Genomic DNA, 24635 nt, shown 5'->3' with positions numbered 1-24635 from the left:
TGCCGTGCTCGGATGCTGCTGCCACATACTGTCTCGCTTCTGCTGACTTCTGCTTTGCTGGTCTATGCGGACCCGATTGGTGGGGAGCCATCCTGGCAACCATCCTCATTAGGTTTGTGGGGGTATACCCCATATGAGAGGCCTCCGCCTACCCCAGTGCCTAAACCTTCACCAGGATGTATTTTTCAGGAAATTTCAGAGGCTCAATCATTCTGACCCTATGAAAGAGTACTTTAAGGGTCTTTTCAAGGAATGTACCCTGAACCTCCCGTTCCACCTTCCACCTTGGCAGCTCCAGCGGCGGTACCACCTCTTCCTGTCGATCCGCTTCCTCCCCTACCCCTGCTGTCTCCCATAGAGAAGATACCGGTAGAGCGGGATGGCACTTTACAACCTGTGGCGGCCCAGTCGTCTGCTCCTGATTAGCTGGATGATCCTCAAGCAGATGAGGATAGCGATGAGCAGTCCGCTCTGTCGGAGCATTCCATGACCAGGTTTTGGATATGATGGCCCTCCTCGACATTCCAGTACCTGAGGCCCCCTCTCCGCAGGAATGGGTGCTTTTGGGAGCGTTCACCTTGTCCCCACAAGAGCATACTGGCCTGTTTTGGCTGAGGCCGGAAGGTCTGGGATAGGCCCCACACTGGGCTGCATATCAATACGAGAATCGCCACACGTTACAGGTTTTACACCTCTGAGGAAATGGCATTGGGTCTTGTCTGCTCCCTACCTCGACGGTGGTAGCTGCGGCCACGCTTCAATCCAAGCTGGCCTCAGCGACCTCTACAGCTGAGGCTGAGATCAGCAAGACCACATTCTGGACTCCTTGGGCAAAAAAGTATTTGCCAACTCAGCACTGCAACTTCGTCAAGCAAATACCAAGCTGATCCTGGCGGCAGGTAATATGAAGCTGTGGAAGGAGTTTATTTATCATTTATATAGCGCAGAAACCACTGGGCGCTGAGAAACAGATGAGAGAAGTGATTGAGCAAATAGAAGGGTAAGAAAAAGATAAAGAAATTAGTAAACCAGAGGTAGATTATTTAAACAAATGTGTCTTCAAACCTTTTCTAAATACACAAATGGAGTTTTCTGATGTCAATTTCCAGGGCAAATTGTTTCAGGCCACAGGAGCTGCAGAGAAAAAGGCACCAGCCTTGGTTTGCGATAGTGTACATCCCGGAAGCATAAGATATTGGTTGTTGGATCTGAGATTGTTTGCTCACTTTAGGTCGTAGTTCCTCGCTGAGATAACTAGGGCCTGAATGTTTCAGGCAGTTAAAAGCCGAAAGAGGATACGTTCCCTAATAGGGAACCAGTGAAGTTCCCTTCTCGCCTCAGATACGATCTGACCTTTTCTTGTCCATGACCACCCTAACAGCATTATTATGCACAACCTGCAGTCTGTTAAGCTCACCATTAGAAAGACCAATTAACAGGCTGCTACAATAATCAAGCCTGGAGCTAATCAATGCCCTGGCAAGGGTTTCCCTACTAGTATTGGAAAGAAATGGCCGAGCATGTGAGGGCAATTTGATACAGTAGGATGATGAAGCCACCAGACTACCAACCTGAGCTTTCATATTAAGATTACAGTCAAGATAAATGCCCAGTGTCTTGACTTTCTTCTTGACCTCTATAACACATCAATAACCAATTTGGAATATTGATCTTCAAGCTTACGGATCTTGGGCGCGGTACCCACAAGCATAAGCTCTGTCTTGCTTGTGTTAAGGGCCAGGCCATTGGAGCACGCCCAACTTTGAATAAGCAGATAAATTCTGTTGATGTTGAGTTCATCATCGGAGAAGACACCAGAGATGGATATGATACACTTGAGTATCATCGGCGTAATTGGTAAACTCAATGTTGTTAATGTCCAAGAAATGGGACCGTAAAGAGATTATAGAAAATCGGAGAGACAGGCTCCCTGAGGAACCCCTTGCGTCAACTCCTTGATATTGGCCTCAGCTAAGTTGCTGCTCACTCTCCAGTAACGATTTTTCAAGAAAGAGGTGACCAATCCGCCGCTGACGACTAGAAACCCGCCATCTCCCTCAACCTGGAGACCAGTAACGTATGGTCTACCAGGTCGAAGGCGGCGGATGGGTCCAACAGCATCAGCATGCTGGGGTTGCCTTGATCCATGTGTCTAAGGAGCCTAGATTTTAAATCCAACGAAGCAGACTCTGTGCCATGTTTTTCCCGAAAGCCAGACTTTCTCTTATTCAGAATGTTGCCATTTCTTAAGTGAGCCAATACTTGGACATAAGCCACTTTATAGAGAATCTTAAGAAATGGGGAGTTAGAGATAGGGCGATAGTTAAGTGGGTCATCGGGCGAGAGATCAGGCCTTTTTAATAAGGGGGTCACCCAAGAGTGCTTGATGCATGTGGGAACCTCAGTCCCTAAAAGATGCATTGACATATTTACAAAGTATGGGTATGAGTGAGGTGACGCACGCTTTAATAGCTAGGGAAGGACAAACACGAGTTGGCTGATATACAGGAGTGCATTCCTAAGGATAGGCTAGACTACTTCGAGGTCGGATGCCAAGGTTGTTGGCACAGTACCTCCTGGACGCTGCGGCACACCATGTGGATACCTCAGCTCGAGGCCTGATGGTGGGAATTAACGCCTCCCATCAGGCATGGCTCCATATGATAATGCAACTATACAAAAGTGTTTCAAGGCGAGACGCGGCAAGGGAGGGGGAACAGAGGGAAGACAAAACGATCCTACTAGGCCAGGTGTCATTCAGATTGTGCACGGGGAGGAGGAAACGTGCAGTACATGGCATAAGGATAAAACAATAAGTGAGGTACGGCCAGCTGGTGGCAAGTGCAAGGGTAAGTGCAGACATCGGGTGTCAAATGCTGGTAGTGGAACTGTAGGGATACAGTAAACTGTCCCTAAGCTCGGGGGTTGCCAAGAAGGCAGTGCAGGTGTACGACTGGTGGGGAGAGGTCCTGGGCCCAAGATCAGAGGGTGGCTGGGTAACCAGTGCAGTTTCAGCCAGGAAATCAGCAGGGGAGAGGAGGAGAAAAAGCAGAATCAGAGGTTTTGAGGTGCTTCCGGAACAGGAGATGGTTCTCAAGTTTCAGGGAGGCTGTTCCACAAGGAGGTCCCAGACGAGGCAAGAGATCTCCCACCAACTCGTTGCTTGGAGAAGCGACTGACCCTGATGGAGTTGGAGGTGGATGGGCAAAGAGCATGAGAAGGAAGAGAGCTGAAGGTATTGAGGCCCCAGAAGACCTTGTGGACCATGCAGAGGGTCTTGAACTTAATCCTCGCAGCCACTGGGAGCCAGTGCAGAGATTTCACTCCTGGAGAGATACGATTCCTGGGCTTGAGGCCAAGGACAAGTCTCACAGTCCTGTTCTGGATGTGTTGCAGAGGGCATAGAGTAAAAGCAGGCAGATTTAGAAAGGGGATGTTGCAGTAGTCCCTCCTGGAGAGAACCAGAGCTCTGGAGACAGTGAGCTTCTGGCGGAAGGTGAGGAATGGAACAATACCTCGGAGGAGGTGCAGCTGGTAGTGTGACTTCTTAGACGTTGGTCTAGAGCAGGTGTTCGATGAGAAGAATCTTGGTCTTACTGGCATTAAGGCAGAGATCATTGGCAGCACACCACTCCTGGATGGCGGGCAGGCAGTCTGAGATGAGGGAGGCAGAAGAGGTGGCTGAGGGTAGCCTGAAGATGAGCTGGGTGTCGTCCACATGCAAAAGTTTTCGAAGGAGGTGCAAGATAAAAGTTCTGGACCTTCCCTTGGATGGAAAGGAGTTGTTCCATTCTTCTACGGATGACTAACTTACAAAGACCAAGGTGAGCACCCAAACCACCAAATCTTTCTGTTCTGGCAAAGGTCCCAGCTAAGGCCCCTTATACACAGAGGTCAGGGTCTCAGTCTCGATCCTTGTCTGGCTTCACGGGGTTCCAGGACCGCCGGGTGAGCAGAACTGAACCTCCTGTTGGCGGCACCCGTCAAACGGCAACGGGGTCGGTTTTTATTTCGGCCTTCAGCCTCCTCTCCAGGGGCAGGTAGTCTCCCTACCGACAAGTCTGCAAACTATATTTCGTCTGTCGCACAGGACTCTGGTGGGAGGACGAATCTCACCTCATCTGGAGGCGTGGCAGACCATCACTGAAGATCAGTGGGTGTTGGCCATTGCTCGGGTGGACTTTCGCTTGCCCCTCCCCTTCCCTCACCCTTCAATCCCCCACTTCCAACAGATCAGGGCCACTGTTCCCTCAGAGCCGAGGTTCAGAAACTTCTAGACCTCAGGGCGGGCTTCTACTTTCGACTGTTCACTGTTCCCAAACCAACCAGGCTGGCCTGCGCACCATCCTCGACCTTTCTCAGATTGACCTTTCACTTCCCCCAAGAGAAATTAAAGATGATCACACCTTTCCAATTAAAGTCCCCTCTTCGGAAGGGCGACTGGCTCAGTGTAGTGGACCTTCAGGACGCGTATATGCACATCCTGATATGGAGACCTCATTGAAGTATCTGCGGTTCTCCCTGGGAGGGGAGCACTTCCAGTTCCGTGTTCTCCCGTTTGATCTCCGCTCAGTGCTGCGTGTCTTCACGAAGTTGTCGGTCATTGCAGCTTTCCTTCAGCTACAGGGTGTTCATGTATATCCATACTTGGACGATTGGCTCCTACGCAGCCCTTGTCCAGAGACTGCATTGAGCAATCTCCAGTCACTCCTCCAGCTCCTGTTCCACCTTGGACTTTCGGTGAACTGGCGGAAGTCTTCCATGACTGTCTCTCAAGACCTGATCTTCCTGGGTTTCTGTTGGAGCACGATCGACTCCAGAGTGTATTTGACGGCGGACAGGATTGCAGATCTATTCACCACGTGGCAACTCTTCATCCAGTCAGAGCATATGACTGCTTGGTGGTTCCAGAGACTTCTGGGCCTCAAGGCCTTGTGTGTACTTTTGCGCATCTCCAAATGAGGTGTACGCAGCTAGTTCTTCTGAGCTCTTGGTGTCAGGTTTCAGAATCTGATTCCAGTTCCATCATGCATGATGGCCGACCTTCTATGGTGGTCCTTGACCAACAATCTTACAGTGGGGGCTTCCTTTCAGGAGCCCTGCCCACAAGTGACGATTACCACGTACTCCTCCCTCCTGGAGTGGGGATCAACGCTGGATCATCTCCAGGTTTTGGGTCTATGGATGCTGCAGAACAGGCAGTTTTATATAAATTATTTGTAGCTCCTGGCTGTGTTTCTGGTGCTGAAAGCTTTCCAACCATCCATCACGAACCGGGTGGCCCGCGTTCGCAAGGACAACTGTCTGTTTTATATCAACAAGCAGGGTGGTACCAAGTCACCCCCTCTTGTGGAGCTTGCCATTCAGGTTTGGGAATTAGCCAGCTAGCACAGCATTTGGTGGTACATTCTGGGGCACTCAATGTGACTGCCGACTCGCTCAGCCGACAGACGGCGGCTAGCAACGAGTGGGAACTGAACATGGAAGTCCTCCAACATTTTTTGCCAATGGGGCACTCCAGAAGTGGACCTTTTTGCGGCTGCCACAAGCAGGTAACGTCCTTTATGCATCCAGGAACTGACTCTGGGCCTTCTCTGGGATGCTCTTGAGATTCGGTGGCACAACATGAAGGCAAATGCCTTGCTGCCTCTTCTGATCGGTCACTCTGCATGCTTGGAATGCATCAAATTGCACTCTCCTGTTCATACCTCCTTGGTGGCCAGCCAGATTCTGTTTTTTGGAACTTCAGCATCTGTCGATTTTTGTCCTCCAATCAGACTGCCGTTGATTCCCAACCTGCTTCACCAGTGCGATCAGCAGATGTCACCCCTCCCCACAATCATTTAGCTTGGTGGCCTGGTGCCTGAATTCAAATTCCTAGCGCAGTTTAACCTGTCTGAGAACAGTATGTGCATTACCCAAGTGGCCAGGAAGCCTTCTACCAGGTCTCATTATAGGAGCAAATGGCTCCGGTTTTTGTCACTGGTGTTTAGCTAAGCAACTAGACCCCAGGCATGCTATGATTGACACTGTCCGTTCGTTCATTTCTCATCTGGCTGCTTCTGGCATTCATGTCTTGTCCTGTAGGACTTGTCGGCTATTAATGCCTACTTGTCCACTGACACTTGTTCCTTTTGAAGAACCCAGTCATTTAAAGGGCATTTCGCAGGTTTATTACATCTTTTTCAACCTTTACGCAATCCTCATCCAAAGTGTATTTTAAATGTGGTTCTGACTGCCTTATGCCATACACCATTTGAACCCATGGCTACGACGGACCTAAAGTTTCTTTCTTGAAAGGTTTCCGTTTTGATTGCAGTGACTTTGGCAATGCGAGTAAGCGAGCTTCAATGTTTGTGTGTGGAACACCCATTCCTTACCTTCCATAAGGATGAGGTTGTGCTCCGCACTCATCCTGCTTTCCTTCCTAAAGTAGCGACTGATTTTCATTTGAATCAATCTCTCATTACCTGTCTTTTTTCCGAACCTGGCCTCAGACACCGAGAGTATTACACACTTTAGATGTCAGACTAGCTAGGAAGTTCTATCTGGACAGAACTGAACTCTGGAGACCCGAAAGGGTAACCTGCTTCAAAGGCTACTATCCCCCGATGGATTGCCTCCTGTAATTCTGGGCCTTCAGCCTCCGACTGGCATTCATGCCCATCTTGTACGTGGAAAAGCGGCTGCTGTTGCTTTTCAAAAAGGTTCCCTGGGAAACCATTGCCAAGGCAGCTACATGGGCTTCCCCATCAGCTTTTTGTTTACTGCATGGATCTGAGCTCCAGGGCCGATGCTCAATTCGGCCAGGCTGTTCTTAAAAAACTTTTTCAGTAGGGAAGTTCCATCCTCCCGTATTACCTGTGAGGCGTGCTTTGGAATCTCCCACAAGTATGGAGGAAAGGGGACATGACGTAGGATTATAACAGTTACTCACCGTAGTGACTACCTTACTCCTAGTCCTTCCTCTAGGGCGAAATATCTGTGGAAAGACTAGCAGCATCGGTGCAACAATGGTCTTCCCCTCGACCAAAACGAGGCAGCCTGTGTATGGCCTGTAAACTCATACAGCCTAAGACTCTTAAGGGGCACCATATGAATCGGTGGGCAGCCTACGGTATGTCGCTGGCCAAAAAGAATTCCCCCGCCACCGAGTGTGACGAAGGTTAGCGATGGCCAAGGCTCCACTTCGGAGGCCATTGACCTTACTGCAGAAAGTTCTCGTTCCGCAGCATCTGTCCCTGGCCCTGATGGGCACAACGCAAATCCTGCTATGGGGACGATGCATCCCAGCGACAGGGACGCACCCGATTCCCACACTAAGCACACAACCCACTGTTCTGCTTCGGCGGTCCAGTCAAAGCGCTCCAAAGCACCAACGGGCACGTCAGATATTTAATCGGTGCCCGCTGATCCTCATGATCGGCAGCCCTCCCCGCAACCGCGGCATGCGTCCGGGCAATCCAAAAGTAAGGGCGCTAGCACCAAATCACATGCGCCCGACAAGAAGCTTCAGAAGAAGACTCAGACACAGCTTAAGGCCCCAGTGGCACCGAAATCCACCATGCAGCGACCGGCTTTACCACCACAGCTCCCTGAAACTCCGATCATCCGCTTTCGTATCGAGAGGATCGCTTCGGCGGTTAAACAAAAGGAACTGCCGAAACAGGAACGTGTCACAATGCCCGGAGCCTCAAGGAGTACGTGAGAGCCATTTGTTCGCCATTGTCTGACATTGGGTTGCATATATCTTAGAACCAGTTGCAACTATTGACAATGATGTTGCAGCAACCTCCCAACATATACTTGTTAGCAAATTAATTTGCCTAACCTCACGATTGTGACTTGTTGCTAGCCCACATGCCTTCCTCCGCTTGCAACTTTGCTATACTTGACCACCACCGATGGCCAGCAGCTTCACAACACAATCTAACTTAGCAGCTTCGATCTGGCCACATAGTGCTCTGGTACTAGAACGCCCAGCTCCTTACTGTGTACCTCGAATACCACAGCCCAGCTTGGCATCTCTCCCACACGCCTACACCATTCAGCTGCACAATATGCCTGTGCCTTACTTACTACAGCTTACACAAAGGTTATTCATACTACTAACTCTATTAGCGTGGTCACCCACCTATATCACCACCTCACACCACCCTCACTTTGAGTCACCTAGATATACCTACCTCTACAATGCTATACCCATCCTATAGCTCCAACGCTAACTGGCTCTCACCAGCCACCTTCTTCCCAAGGCCACACCTCAGGAAGATACCCTATCAGTAACGCAATGCCTAGCACTTCACATCTTCCTACCAATCCTTATCTAAACTTACCTGTCTTTAAGGTTAGAACACTGCCACAAAACCCACACCCAATCAACCCTGCGCGCTGCCCTTAAACACTAGATTGGGCTCCAGATTCCCCCCTATAATCGCACTCTTTTACTCCCGACGCACTCCCACTCATGACATCCTAGCCCACCCACCCAAAGAGTACGGTCAGAGGCGCTTTGGTCAACCCTATGTCACTCCCCGCCCACGCTTTGGACATTGCAGACCTCACCACTCAAGATCTTGACTTCCTCGCCATTTCGGAGACCTGGCTACATGCAGCCTCCGGACCACTACTCTCCCTCGCTAGAACAGGCTACTCCATTTCCAGATGTGACCGCAACACCTCTCAATCAAGAGGCAGTGGTGTCTCCTTTATCCACAAAAACTCACTTGGCCTCAGAGCAATGCATATCCAACGGATTCACTCAGCGACGCTACTCTCAAACTTCCCATCTCACCTAACCAAACTGCCACCTTACACTTGATCTACAGACCCCCTGGCCCCATCACCACTTTCCAGGATGACATCACATCCTTATTGGTGAATAAATCCAAAACTAATTCACAAATCATCCTTCTAGGGGACTTCAATTTGGGCTTCCAAGACCCTAATGGCCCCACTGCAGCGGACACTGCCAACTCGCTAACGGACCTAGGTTTCACCCACCATATACTTGAACCCACCCACACCAAAGGAAGGACACTTGACTGGTTAGTTGACACTATTTGCAACATCAGTCTACAGTCTAATTCACCCTGCGCATGAGCAGACCATCATATCATTACCTTTTTAATATAAAAGCTAACAACCTCACAAACCAACTACTGCCCCCACCTTGCATACCAGAAACAAAGGGGACATCACCTGCGATAAACTATTGCCTCCTCATTCTTACCCTTAACAAAGCCTCTGCATTTTGCTCGGACCCCACTGCACTAATTGATATGTACAACCATGTCATACACTCGGCACTAAACTCCATTGCCCCAATTAAACTTAGGAAATCTAAACCACGTGCACATCTCAACTCTTGGTTTACTCCACACTTGAAGAGTGCTACGTGAAGAAAAACATACTGCTGAATCCCGATGGAAAAGTCATCCTTCTGATGCCCATAAGGACTGCCTTGTCATAGCATCCCTGAACTACAAAGAGGTCACCATCCAAGCTTAAGACACCTACAACTTGCGTATTACGCAAGCGGAGAACTGTTCAAGATTCTGAAAAAACTAGAATCCCCTGCAGCCCCACCTGATTATTGCACCAAAGACAGCACATGATGCTCAAACATACAAAAAGCACTCTTGGACAAAATTGCCACCCTCCAAGCTAAAATCAAAACTAAGCAAAACTCCTTGCAGTTAGCCCAGCAACCGAAACCCCTCACTAGCTCCATTACCCAGGCCTCCCCCACTCATAAATTATTCAGCTTCTCTCCACTGACCATCGCTGATGTTGAGAGTATAATCAACAAGCTAAAACCGTCCAACTGCTAAGGTGATTCATGCCCAGCCCCAAATCATGAGAGGCTTCACACGATTTAGCCCCATTCATTACCAACTTTATACACTCGTCCTTCAAATCAGGCATAGTCCCGAATATCCTAAAGGATGCATGGGTCATCCCTTTGCTCAAAAAACCATCACTTGATCCCAGCATACCAACAAATTTTAGGCCCATCCACAGTCCCTTTCATGCTCAAAGTATTTGACCGAGCTGCCTACTTGCAGATCCAGGACTACCTGGAAGCTAACAAACTCCTTGGCCTTAGGCAATCTGGTTTCCGTCTGAGGCATGGCACAGAAACCGCCCTCATTGACTTAAAAACTCAGATTGAGGTTCTGAAAGAAAATGGGAACCTAGCCTTGCTACTTCTATTGGATCTCTCAGCAGCCTTTGATTTGGTCAACCACCAAATTCTCTGTCAGCACCTCAAATCAGCTGCCTACTTTTCAGACTTCCACCGCCTGGATTAGATCCTTTTTAGGTGATCGATCTATGCAGGTATTCGCCCCCTCAGCATCTGCAGAGTGTTCCCCAAGGTTTGTGTGCATCTTGTGGGCACTCGGGGCAAGTACTGGTTAAGTACTGCTTGGCTGCGAGTCCCCTGGTGCTTTCTTTGTTTGCCGGATTCCTTCGTGCAACTCATGCTACAGGTGCCGTGCTGAATTCACTTGTGCCCCTTAAGAAGGTGATTGGTGAATACCCTCTGGCTCACAGTGGTTGGACTTAGTTTGGACTTTGTTCTGGATTTTGTTTTGGCATTTACTTGAATTTTGTTTTTACTCCTTCCTCAGAGCTCCGCCTCTAGCTGTCTTTGGATTGGACAGCCCATATAATTCGCACACCTGCACAAACTCGGGGCAACTACTGCTTGGCTGCGCAGCCAGCGGTCGGGAAACTCGATTATTGCATGGGGTACTCATTTAAAACTGGTATGCCGCCATCTTTAAAAACTCTGCAAAACGCCATGGCCACCCCATCCACGCGTGCGTTATGCACTTCTCATAAATCTATAACCCTGACTCCGATCAATGCGACATCAGCTGCAAAGGGGCACTCCATGCTGGTCTTGCCTGCATCCAGCCATAGCGGAACTAAAGTCCCCCGCAGCCCTCTTCCCTGCTCTTCCTTATACACTGCACTGTTCATGCCGTCCAAATCCTTCTTCCCACCCCTTGTCAGACCAGACCATGCTCCACATCACCCCTTTCCCCACCTTTCTTTCCCCATGACAGAACCGATGTCTGCTGCTCTCCAGACCTCCTCACCATGCTCAATCCAGATCTTTCCCTCTACGTGAATCAGTGTGAATCTCCTAACTCTGTTTGTCAACTCGCCTTGTGCCCAGGCGAATGCTTCCGACTCAGCCTCCATTACTGGCTCTCCAACAGTCTCATTTGTGTGCACCACTCCACGGAGAGCCCGTTCTGTGGCTTCTCATGCTCCAGTTCCTACTATTCCTCTCCCTCCCCAGTCTTCACCGATATTGGATGTTACAATTCTCATGCTCCAGTTCCTACTATTCCTCTCCCTCCCCAGTCTTCACCGATATTGGATGTTACACTGGCTGCCCTGAATCTTAGCCTGCAGAGCCTTCAAGTTATGTGAGGGTCTTTATGCAAACATTTCTACACATTCTTTACAGTTCCAACAAATACTTTCCCTATTGGAAACTTTAACTGCACTCCCCAAGTCTATTCCTCAAGTAGACTTAAATGAGGACTGCATGCCCGTGGATGACATTTCAATTATCACCATAGGCTCCCCTGTTCCTCAGTGTGCCGGTCAAGTGGCACAGCGAGTAGAGTGCTCGCTTTGACATCCGTGCAGAGCCTGCACAGGTTCGAATCCCGGCGTGGCCAAACTCAGCCTTTCATCCTTCCGAGGTCGATAAATGAGCACCACACACCGTGGGTAATGAGCAGCGCTCAGATACCTGAGGGTTCGTAGCGCTATATAAATGCCAAATTATTATTAGTGACCGCCCCGTACTGCTGCCTTACCTCTGTTTAAGGACATAATCATCCCAGAGGTGGTGGCTGATGGTGTGATCCAAGCACTATCACCTCACGATTCTTGGATTAGTATTTCAACCTTGCCGGTCACCACTACACCACCCTTAGATCCATCTTCTGCCCTGCCTGTGGTCTCAACGGTGCCTTCAATTGTTCCAACTAAAAAAAGTACCAAGGTATCGCTCTCGGTAAGTAAAAAGACTAAAAATCACATTACCCTGAGATTGCCTAAACAAACCATGAAATCGTTTTTCATACATTAAAACCAGCACTAGGCAAAAATAAGCCCTTTCAATAAGTTGCTTCTGCAACTTTTATCTGGTGCACCGCTGTCCATCCCCCCCGTACCCTGGATTGACCTGGTAGAGCCAACCCCACCGCTCCAAGATATTGCTCTCCCTCCCATAGCGGTCCGAAATCCCCCCTTGGGCTATCCACCCTTAGATGCTCCAATCCGAGAGTTGGATCAAACAGATTATTTGAAACCTGTTAAATCTCTCAACTATCCCGTTTACACCATGTGTTATTCCCACTGCAATGCCCATTAATTGCCTGATTCTACAATTGATCACCTACGCAAGGCAGTAGATACCTATTTAACACGAAGACTACAGCCAGCCGAGGTTCCCCCTCCGCGAATGTCTAACAGGTTGGATCCACAGTTGCACCAATGGCTTCTCCCAAGTGTTGCTCAAACAAAGGTGTGTGATTATCAACTCCCACCTCCGCCCAACAGCTCTAGACGAAAGCAATCCAGTTAAGTCACTTGAAGACTGATGTAAAGAAAGATGGTGTATGTACACAATTTAGATTATGGTACATCATTCTAAAACACCAACGTCTTGATTTTTGTAAGACGATAGGAGAAGAATTTCCAGTTCTATTTAGAGGCGCCATCCAAGATTGTTCCCTGGTTCTTTTCCTAGGACCATACTCGCTATTCACAATGGATTTCTGATCATTCCTGCGGCTCCCCGGTCCATGAATGCAGCTCCTCCACCTCTATAACCAAATGATTGGGTTACTAATTCAAATATCCAAGGTGCTCCTGTAATACTTTCCAGACATCACTCTGCGCATATTCGGAGATGCCACTCTCTCATCCTAAAATATCGAGAGGGTAATTTCGGAATTTATGATCTCAACAGACTCTGTGTTCTGAATATATTCGCAGAAGTAGTTGAACTAGAGGATATTTCTTCTAGCGATATCGAACAGATTGAGTTCATATCTGACTCTACATGCTCGGTAGTATGCCTGTGGATTCCCTCGGGAATCGTTCTAAATACAATCTGGAAGGCAAAAATGCAACTTTTTAGTATGGGTTTTCTTTTGGCTCAAGATCCGGCCCGCATGTCTACCCGAAATGAACCCATGTTAACAGCTGTCAATACCTATCAGAATGTTGTAAGCTCGACGGTAACCAATTCTGACTTACAGTATGTCGTAACCACCAACAAAATCAGTAGTTTCCTCCGTTTCTATTGTAAGTTGGACTACACGTGGCCATTCACATTTGCAAGTTTCCATTTCCAAGTTCCCTGTGGAATATGATGTTATAGCACTACAGGAAACTTGGCTGACTCAATCACCTGTATGGAACAATTATGAAATTGTACGGTTACCTGCCATTGCTGGAGTGAAAGGGCATCCCTCCTCGGGTCTCCTAGTGGGGATTAATATGTCTAAGGGTTTTTCCATTGTGCCCTGGGATTCCGTTACAATTTTTACAAGTTGTGTGTGTATATATGCAGTATGTCGACCACATGTAATAGCATTGATTAATATCTATCGTAACCCCTGTGGGCTAACTGATGCCACCTTTAATGCCGGGAAGATTAGCCTTCTTGATCGCATCACCCCAGAGGTCACAGATTCAATCATTGTTGGAGACCTTAACATGAATTGCCTACACCCGAAAGGCAAAAACAATGTTGGGAGTCAATCACTGGTCTTCCTTCATGTTGGAATGCAATTTTCACATGGCCAATGGTTCCATAGAAGATGATATACCTGCTCGACCTACGTGGCGAAGAGAAACCACAAGTAGCATTATTGACTGTATGTATATCCACACTAACCTGAGCAGCCTTGTACAATCCTTTGAAGTTATACCCCAACTATATAGCGATCACAACCTGCTTATATTAAAGATCAATTGGATTTGTGAACCATCTAATAAAACAAGGCTCCATCAGAACTTAATAGTCAATGCTAAAACTCGTTTTTGCTGGTCGCATACGAATCTCATTGCTCTATCCAACTTAATCAATCATAACAGTTCCTCTACAAGGCACAATATACCTTCTTACTAACTTCATTCAAGAATCCAACCAAGTCCGCTACTTGCCGAAGGCACTTGCATTCTCATTCTTTTAACCCTCTAATTAAAGATAGAAAGAACCATTATCGGCGAGAAAATCAAGTTCATTTGTAAATTAAATCTTCCTTCTCAGTTCCAACAATTGCAAATGGCATAATGCAAATATCCTAACTGGTTGCAACAATTTCGGGCTCAAATTCTGCAACATGATAGCGAAAACATGTTAAGGCTTATTGCAAATAAAAACACTGCAGAGACCTGGGCTGTATTTAATCAGTGTGCTCAACAGACCCAACCCTCAATGCAGTCTCGTAATGTCACTGAGGCTCTGGATACAGCACAATGCAAACCTGTACGCTGACCCCTACTTTTCCATCTTGGTTCATCATCGTGCAGAGGGTCACAAAGTGGACATTAGAATGCTCTCCTACCATCTTAAACTATATTACGGACATTAGTCCGTCGAGAGCCATGGGCCCCGATGGCCTCTCCAACTCAATGTCCAAATCCAATCCCCCACTGTGGGCACATATATTGAATGATATATTACAAAATATTGAATCGGGCTGCATTCCTGCCTCATGGATAACTTCCATATTAGTGCCCATTCATAAGAAAGGTGATAGAACTCTCCCGCATAATTATAGACCTATTGCGCTTTTAGACGCGACTGGGAAGCTCTTTGCTAAATTAGTCTTGCATAATTTTAACATCTGGACGAAATCTAGTAACAGCAGAGACCCATTCCAAACAGGGTTTCTAGCAGGCATGGGCACCAACATCAATTTACTCTGCCCTCTCGCAGTTAAATTTCAAGCGCAGGCATCTAGACAGGCAATTTATTTAGCCTTTGGTGACCTTCATACTGCCTTTGACATCTCTCGCCCGCTCCTTCTCCAAACTAAAGACAATTGTCCACACACATTACTGCAAATCATTCAATCCCTACATTGTGATACATCTATTCATATAAGATTTGACCTTAGAAGGGTTGCTATCCATGCCAATTTCCACCGCCCTTGGCCTTAAAAAGGGTTGCTTACTTGCTTCTGCGATATTTAACTATTTCATGCACGATGTGCGACAATTTTTTTGAGACAATCCAGTCAGATTCTCCCAAACTAAATAAAATTCAGATTCAGACCCTTATGTATGCTGATGATCTGGTACTCTTTTCCAAAACCCCCACTGGCTTACAAAAATTACTTGATGTATTTAATCTATATATAGAGAACAATGAATTGCTTATTACCACCAATACTCAAATTGTTCTGTATAGTTCAAAGAGTGCATCTAAGAAGAAATCTGTATGGACAATCAATCACGCCAAGTTGATGGCTTCAAATTACACCTACTTGGAAATGTTATTTGACGGTCATTCAACGTCTGGCCACTACGATGTTATACACCTCAAACTAGAAACAGTCATTTCCCAGACTTAGGTCATTATACATTGTTTGGGAATCCAACCTTACTTGCTTTGGAGTACGTTAAAAAAGGACAGGTGGCTGATTACGAGGGCACGGTTCGATTGCCTTCGGTTGCAAGGCAACACCTATAAATGGAAGGGTTTTCCCGACTCAGCGGGTTGCCCGGTTTGTGGACACGGTAGAGAGGATCGCTCTCATTTGTTATTCTTCTGCATAGGGTATGCAGGTATCCGTAAAGTGTCCCTGATTCCTGCCCTTAAGAAGTCGATGATCCGCACACACGGGGCTGCTCTTGTGTTTCTCCTGAGCGGCGAATCAGTTTACACCGCTTGGGCTCTTTTGACGTTCCTGAAAAGAGCGATGTATTTGAGAAATCTTATTTTGAAACTGCAAGGTGGTTAGGGCCCGTAAGAAAACTTTGTAGCACTCGTAACGGGTTAAAGCATTTTGTATTGTCTTTTAAATCAATCATTACTAAAATATCCTTTAATGTAGTTCATGACGAGGCAACCGTCCGATTGCCAATGTATTTGTATGCTGCCTTCGGCAATGTTCTTTAAACTCTATTTTTTATGGAAGTGTAATTTTAAGATTTTGTAATTTGAATCAGTGTAATGATTGTGTTTATTTGTCGTTTAATGGTTGCTTTATACAACCGAATAAACTTGTTTGACTGACATTGTTTTGGCACTTTCATTTTGAAACCAGCCGTCATTTACTGGAAATAAAAAGCCATTCCATGCATCCTCTATGGTCTAGAATCTCAACCCCTTCTGGCCCTCAAAAGTTTTGGATAAGTTGGAAGCAAAGCAGTACTCCAGCTTCCCCAATGCATTCCTGGGGTTTGGTTACGCTATGAACTAGACTTAACATCCCTCATGCACAATATCATTGGAGAGTTTGTGCCTTGTTTCGTAAATGTCTCATAGCTACCAACGAGAACAACATCCTGAAGTTTCTATCTATGTATTCAAAAGCAATCATACCTTTGTCAAATGTTGGGTGCATGCCATTTATACCATCATGGCTCAAGCGGAAGTAACTTGATGTTTTACTCTCTAATCCTGACAAAGCTAAAAGACTAATCTATTGTCATGACTGGATTAATACCAGACATGAATGCCTACAATATAAAACTGCTTCCCTTGACAAATTTACACACAAACGTCTTGCAACAATGGAATCGTATTTGCTTAGGTTTCCTTCCAAAAAAATATGCTCAGGTATCCTACGGCTGCGCCTTTACCTGTGGCACACTCGTGAACTACTTAAGTGCAATCTTATCAAACCTGATTTGGCATTTTGTCGATTTTGTTTAGACATCAAACCTACTGAAACCTTCGAACATATAATATCTTTATGCCCATCACTGATCCATGAACGTTTGAAGTTTTTTTCTCAGCACTGTAACCATTTAGGAATGCTTGATTCCGCGCAAAGATGGTCAACATTGTTATGCACCTCACATGTCTCCTTTCAAATAGTAATTGTAAATTTTCTTTATGCTGTGAATTTAACGTGTTAAGTTCAAATTTGTTCCATTCACTATGATATGCTCCTTTTGCTATCTTTTTTGTTTGTTTTAAATGTGAAGTTAATTTAAGGTCTAGCTGGATTTTGTTGATTATGCCTAGCCACCTGTTATCTTTTCTGATTGTTTTAAATCAAGATTTTTGTATATTGAAAAGCTAAATCAATAAAAGAGAAAAAAATCCACTTTTTGATATCCTTGACTATTTCGGTGTCGCGTACACCAATTACGGTGACGACACCCAGATACTCATACCTATCACGGTTGACCATGAAGCAGACACCAAATCCCTGAACGATATCTACACTGTTGTACAGGCGTGGATGGCTCAACATGAACTTTGCCTCAATGATGACAAGACGGAATTCCTCATTTTAGGATCCCATCAACGTCTTAGCAAACTTGACTCTTCCTTCAAGTCATTCACCATTGACGGTAACACCAAGTTCTCTAAGGATACCAAATAACTGTCGAGACAAACTAACGCTGTTAGTTCTGCATCTGCTTATGCCTGCAATCTTATCACAGCGTGCAGACCCTTCCTGACCACTGCCAATAGCACCACCTTGGCCAGAACCCTTGTCATGTCTAAGATTGACTATTGTAGTGCCTTGTATTTAGGGACCAGCCAATACAACCTAAATGAACTACAGGTCACATAGAATAATGCCATTAGAGCTGCTCTGAATATCCCAAGAAATCAGCATATTTCTGATCAGACGCAACCTACGATGGCTCCCTGTTGCACAAACAATTTCCTTCAACGCTTGCACTTACACATGCGTCTGGAGAACCAGGCCCCTCCCTACCTGGCTAATCGACTCACCCCCCACACTGCTACCACCATTGAGAGCTGCCCAAGTCCATAGCCTTTCCCTTCCTAGATTCAAGCTTCAGAAAGCTGGGGGGGGAATAAGCTTCCTGGTCCTAGCCTCACAATTATGGAATACCTTGCCCAACACCATTAGAGCGGAGCCATCTTTTCTGTCCTTAAGAGTAAAACCAAACTCTGACTCTCGGCTCAAGTCATTTGAAATACCACGTCACTGCTTTCTCTATGCCGCCTAGGTGGACCTCGGACTGCGCCTGCACCGCTTGTATATTTCCTGTATATAATGTAGCACCATTGTATGTTGATTACTGTGACCGCACGTTTGTATATTACCTTTATGTAATTCTGCTACATTAGTGTATGTTGACCACACTTTGGTACATTACATATGTTATTCCGATACACTATAGTATGCTGACCACACATCACTATTATTCTGCCTGTGCATACTTTTGGAAATCTACTGTACTTGCTATTTCCTACGGTTTGTAAAATTTACCTGTCTGTGTAACCTGAAGATATGCGCCCAGATGCCCCTAGGCAAGGCGTGCTATAAAAATAAAGAAATACAAATAAAATAGAAATCCAAGGCTTTAGAAGGAAAAAATCTCAACGTTCTGAAGAGGAAATTCGTCAAGATCCCTTTCCTCCTCTGGATGACTCTGGTTCATCATGGACCAGTGAGGTTTGAGGGGTGCATGAACAGACTGGAGAAGTTTGAATTTTCAGAGGTTTGCTCCCAAGAGGCTTTGTGAGGAACTTCCTTGTACGCCTATGGCTACCTTTCGGAGGGCTTTTGAGGTTCCTCATGAACAGAATGTTTTTGACCTTTCAGATGACGAGGTGCCTAACAATGCCTTCCAGATAAGACATTTGAGGACCCTATGGATGATCCGGCTGATCCCATGGACAATTGGGAAGACAGCCATCCAGTTGATGATCAATCTTGGCCCTCCCCTACTCCTACCCCGGACCCTGACGCTCTGTATGGATTCCCCTCCAGTCCGTCAGACCTCACCTGTGGGTGATCAAATGATGTTCAACACCATCTTAAAAGAAGGCGGCTGAGCATTTTCAAATCTGCACACAGGAGATTGTGCAGGATTCGGATTTTGTAGAGGACATACTGAAGGAAAAGCCTCCTGCCAGTCAGGCCATTCCCTTACTGAACTCTGTTAAGAGACACCTGGCGCCTTCATCGTTAACTCCAGGCCAGGGCAGTTAATCCCAGGGTAGAGAAGTTGTTTTGCACTTCTCCTACCGACAACCTTTACATTAAAGGGCATGCCACTCCAGTTTGCCTGGTAGTTAAGACTACAAGAAAGAGGGCAGGTGTCCCCCCTGTTTACAGGGGATGCAGCACCTGATAAAGAAGGCAAAAAGTTGTATGGACTGGAGGAAAAAGGTTCAAGACTGCTGCTGCATTCTCCACCCGAATAGTCAACACCACTCGGTTGGCTAGCTACTCAAATGTACAGTGGAATTTGTTGCAAGAGAATTTTAAGAGGTCCCCGAACCAATGCGGGCTAAACTGCTCGCGATTGTATCGGAAGGCTAGCAAATCGACCAACATTCTGAAGAACACTTTAGACGCTGCTGAAACAGCGGGAAGGACATTGGCCTAGGGCACACTACTAAAACGGCACGCCTGGTTGAGGAACTCTGGTTTTAAGCCTGAAACCCAAGCAGCCTTAATAAACGAGCCAGTTGAGGAGACCAACTTGTTTGGCAAGGCCGTGGACGAAGCGCTAGAGACGGCTAAGATGGAGCATGAGATTCTCAAAACCTTAAACCAGATTACCCAAAGCTCTTCACAACAGAGGGGCGGTTCTCGTTCCTTTCGTGGGCAATCACGCTCCCCCCAAAACAAGTATAGTTCAGGAAACAACTGGTCTTCAGGACAGTGATGCAGAGCTGTTGGGGTTTTTTTGTCCGTCGTTCAGCTCCTCCATCACCTTTGACTGTTCTTGGGCCTGATCAATGGCAATAGCAGAGAACGCACACTTACTTTTTTTGTGACCAGCTTTCCTTTCATGAATTTTGCTCAGGTGTTGGTGTGTGATGCTTTTTAAGTGAAACCATATTCACTTAAGTGGACAGAAATCCATTGTGAATAGTGAGTATGGTCCTAGGAAAAGAACCAGGGAACACTCTTGGATGGCGCCTCTAAATAGAACTGGAAATTCTTCTCGTATCGTCTTACAAATATCAAGACAGTGTTTTAGAATGATGTACCATAATCTAAATTGTGTACATACACCATCTTTCTTTACATCAGTCTTCAAGTGACTTAATTGGATTGCTTTCATCTGTTTTGGCTGTAGTCCTTGTAGGCTTTCTGCAGAAATAACTATAGGCTGTGATTTGATGAGCTCTATGGCTGGGGTACGACATTTAGGCAAGCTGGGAGCTATTTGGCGCCTGGTTAGCATACCACAGACCAATACCAAGGGGTACTTTTGGCTCCCCAGACTGATTCTGAACAAGCATAACTGTCATTAACCCTGTGCATTTAGGACAATGTATAAATAAGCATTAGTACACATCTATACAACCTTTTAGATAATGGACAAAATGTTAATTTTGCATCTTATGTGGAAGCTAGATTTGTGGAACATTATGTACTAGTTCCTCTTTCCCCAGTGGTAGCTCCTTCTCACTGGTTAATATAGGATACCAATGTGCAGCTTTTAGCTCATGCTTATCCAACCTTCATTCCGATCGCTACTACGGGTACGACATTGGAATCTTTTTTATAAACCCACTTTTACAGCTGTTGTAATATCAGCCCAAACAAGTGCTCCATTCCACCCACTTTCATCCAAGAGATTTTCAAGAACCCTGAACTGCCATCTCAGTATGAAGCTCACCAAACATTACAATGAATTGATCTTCGCCATGAGCTGTTGGCCAGTTCCACTGGCTTTATTTTGCAGAAGCGTAGTGTGGCTGGCCAAACTTAATTATTACAATCTGTCTTGGACTAAGGCCTTTGTCATCACAATATCCTTTGAATGCAAATTATGGCCTCTGACAGCATGGTATGGAAATGGAGGAAGAGGGGAGGAAGGTGTTCACAATGTTTCGGAGTTTCTTCTTGTTGACTTGCATGGTATGCTGCACATTTGGTGATTTCATCCCTTTGTAGGTTGTCACTAGCCAGAACCTGTTGCATGCCTCAGCCATATGTATTCTTTCAAGCCCTCAGACAAGAAAAGCGACGCTGTGAAAAAATCTGGAGATCACTCCCCTCAGAAAAAAAATAAGAAAAATTTGAGTAAACTAGCCTCTCACTACAAAAAATAAATCATCCTGGCCAAACAAACGTCCTACAGTACTCGAATTTCACAAGCCAAATGCAACACTAGAGAGCTCTTTACAATACTAAAAGAGGTTGAATCTCCCATCCAAGCTCCTGACTTGTGCCTCAAGGCCAAAAATTGGTGCACGGTTATACAAAATGCCTTAGCTAACAAAATCTCCTCTCTCAAGACCAAGATAAACATTAAAAAAGATTCCCTTCTCTCTTCCACCAAACCCAGTATCCCCACCCCTAAAAAGAGACACCCTACTCAGACACACCCCCCTGTGCATATTCCCTACTTTAACTTCCACATCTACTAAAGAGGTAGACAAGGTCATCCTCACCCTCAAACCTTCGAATTGCCATGGGGACCTATGCCCCGCACAATTGATAAAGGATGCGGCTCGTGATCTCGCACCATTTATTACCAAACTAATAAATGCGTCATTCACATCAGGCAGCGTACCAATCTTGGGTCCTCTCCCTGCTTAAAAAACCGAACCTAGATCCCTCCACTCCCACCAATTACCGGCCCATCAATACAGTACCATTCCTTCTTAAAATCCTTGACAAAATAGCATACCAACAAATCCAACATTACCTTGAGCACTTCCATCTCTTAGGAGTCAATCGGGCTTCAGGCCTCAACACTGCACCGTAACTGCACTCATAGATCTCAAGGCACAGATAGATGAGCTGAGAGATCAGGGTAAAGTGGCACTACTGCTTCTTCTTGATCTCTCGGCTGCATTCGACCTGGTCGACCACGAGATCCTATGCGACCACCTTCAAAAAGCCTGGATCCAATCCTTTCTAAACAACCGCACAATGAGTCTTCTCCCTACTAGCAGCAGCAGACCCAACACCCATCACCTGCGGCGTACCTGAGGGATCTTGTGTATCCCCGACCCTGTACAACATCTTCACGAAGCCCCTTTTTGATCTAGACGGTCTGGGTATCACCTACACTATGCCGATGATACACAAATCCTCATCCCGTTGACGGGGGATTATGACAAGGATTTGGCCTTCGTCAACAAAGTGTACCTCATCATCCAGGCATGGATGGCCTCACACGGTCTATGCCTGAATGATGACAAAACAACTCCTCATTCTGGGGTCCTAACATAACCTGAACAAACTAGACCAAAACTACTCCTCCTTCGTAATTGACAACAATAAGATCACGGTAGCCAAGGAGGTAAAAACCCTTGGCTTCTACCTAGACTCCACTCTCACCTTTAAAAAACAAGTTAATGCTATGGCATCCGCCACTTCTTACACATGCAAACTCATCAGAGCAGCCAAACCTTTTCTCTCTCCGTCCAACTGTATCACCTTAGCCAGGGCTCTGATCTTGTCCAAGTTGGACTATTGCAACGCACTCTATGTAGGATGCAACAAATCTATCACAAACAAAATTCAGATCCTTCAAAATAATGCCCTAAGAGCGGCCCTCAGTATCCCAAAGAAAACCCACATCTCTGATACTAGGTCTATCAACTGGCTCTCCACCAAAGACAAAATATTCCTCAAATCGGTCTCCCTGACCCACAAATGCCTCCACCAAGCAGCCTCTCAATACCTTATCTCTAGATTCACCAGACCCACCTTTGCTCGCCCCTCTAGAATAACCAATTCCAATCTCCTCCTGGTGCCAAAGTTTAAACGTTCCATGTCGGGTGGGAACAGCTTTCCGTTTAAAGCATCACAATATTGGAACTCCCTTCCACCTCCTTGCAGGGAGGACCTCCCCTACCACCTATTCAGAACCAAGACCATCCATTGGCTCAAGATTCATGACACCTAACAAGCTCTCTTGCTGCCCTGACACTCCACTACTATGATTGTAAATATGTATATTTAGGTTGCCAATTGTTCAGTGCAGATACCTTGTCACTAGACAACCAATGTATTGTAAATAGTATTGCCTATGTTGTATACTTCTGTAACCCATGCCTCCTCGGCGCGCGTTTTGTTTTTGGCGTGTCCAGCATGGTAACCACGGCTGGACTTCTTTGCCCTGTATCTAACCAAGCTTTGCAATCCTCTTCTTGCCCCTGCGCCTTGCTACCCCTTTGGGGTTAGGTGCGCAATGTAAATAAATAAAATACAAATACCATAGACTGCGATGTAACTTCTTAGTTAAGCAAGTTCTCTTCTACTGTTGTCAGAGGACCATCACTTCATAGGAGGAACAGAGGGCAACACTGGTGTAGCACTCCAGAAGATGTTTAGTCACTTTTTGGCACAATATTTAGTCGTGGTAAAATCGGTCCGCGTAAAACGATATCTGGATGTTTTGATTTTCCTGTACCATGGAAAGTCATGAGCTGTGGTAGAGCTTGTATTGTGGTCTATATTGTCAACTGCACTTGTCGTTGACGAGCCCTCTTAACTGAAGAGGAATGACAGAATTCATTGCCAAGGTCTGATGAGATGCTTAACTGGAGCTTGTGCAGGGTTTCAAGAAGTTCATGTTTGCAAGTTCTTGTATGGATTAAAATACCCTAATAGATGGGCAAAGGCGCGGTTCCTGTTGTGTGTGAAGGCTCTTTCAGATTCATACTCCCGACGTGTCACCAAACTGTTGTGCATTAGTAACTGAAACGGTGAGAATTGGTTGTGGCATTGTTGAATAACTTGACTGTGCTTTAATGTTTGGACCACTTGTAATCATAGCAACAGGTGCTCAGTCTTCCTGTCAACTGTTTCCAAAAGATCAGTTGAAGTGATTATTCCTCACTATATTTGCTGCTTTAGCAAGATGAATGTCACTATCTGCATCATATTCACATGCTTTGCTCAGTGGAGATCCAATATTAAATATAATCCATGCCTTCCTTGCTTATGTGCTCCCATGTCAGGAAAGTAAGCCAGCATCATGTTTTTTCAGTTTCGTAGAAAGTATGCGTTCTGAAAGATCACTGCCATCATGCAGTACACAAGGTGCCACTGGCGAGTGGAAATTGGTTTGCGTGAGGGGAGGGGGAAGATGGAGTAGAAATGCTTTAGCCTCGCAATGCATCTGAACATATAGATTTGTTTCCCTCCTACCTCAGCTCGCCCATGAGGGAGGTTCAGCATGCACTTCTGGCACACCCTTTTTCAGCCAATCCATGGCTGTGTAGAGCGGCGCCTTTGTAGAGGGGTACGTGTTTCGAGTGTTGGTGAAAACGTTTGATTAGTGACTTAAAGCAACTTTTTTGTTGCGTGTCAAGATAGTAGTTATCAGGGGTATGAACACATTTTTAAATGGGTGCTTTGAGTTGCTCACCTTAACTAGCACAGATTTTGCAAGGTAACTGGCGCTTTGCGAGCTCTTTGAGTTGGAAATATCCATCATGCATATGAAAGGCA

General features: G+C 46.1%; 1 protein-coding gene across 1 annotated transcript in view; it reads left to right on the top strand.

The window, feature by feature from the left end:
• The window catches only part of BAZ1B (bromodomain adjacent to zinc finger domain 1B), a 769492-nt gene that overhangs the window by 50868 nt on the left and 693989 nt on the right, over positions 1–24635 (top strand). The window lies entirely within an intron of this gene.

This window comes from Ambystoma mexicanum, chromosome 9, assembly GCF_040938575.1.
Source record: "Ambystoma mexicanum isolate Mex_15411 chromosome 9, UKY_AmexF1_1, whole genome shotgun sequence".
NCBI classification, from domain to species: Eukaryota; Metazoa; Chordata; class Amphibia; order Caudata; family Ambystomatidae; genus Ambystoma; species Ambystoma mexicanum.
Note: the sequence above shows the minus strand (reverse complement) of the source record. Positions and strands in the feature narration are given on the sequence as shown.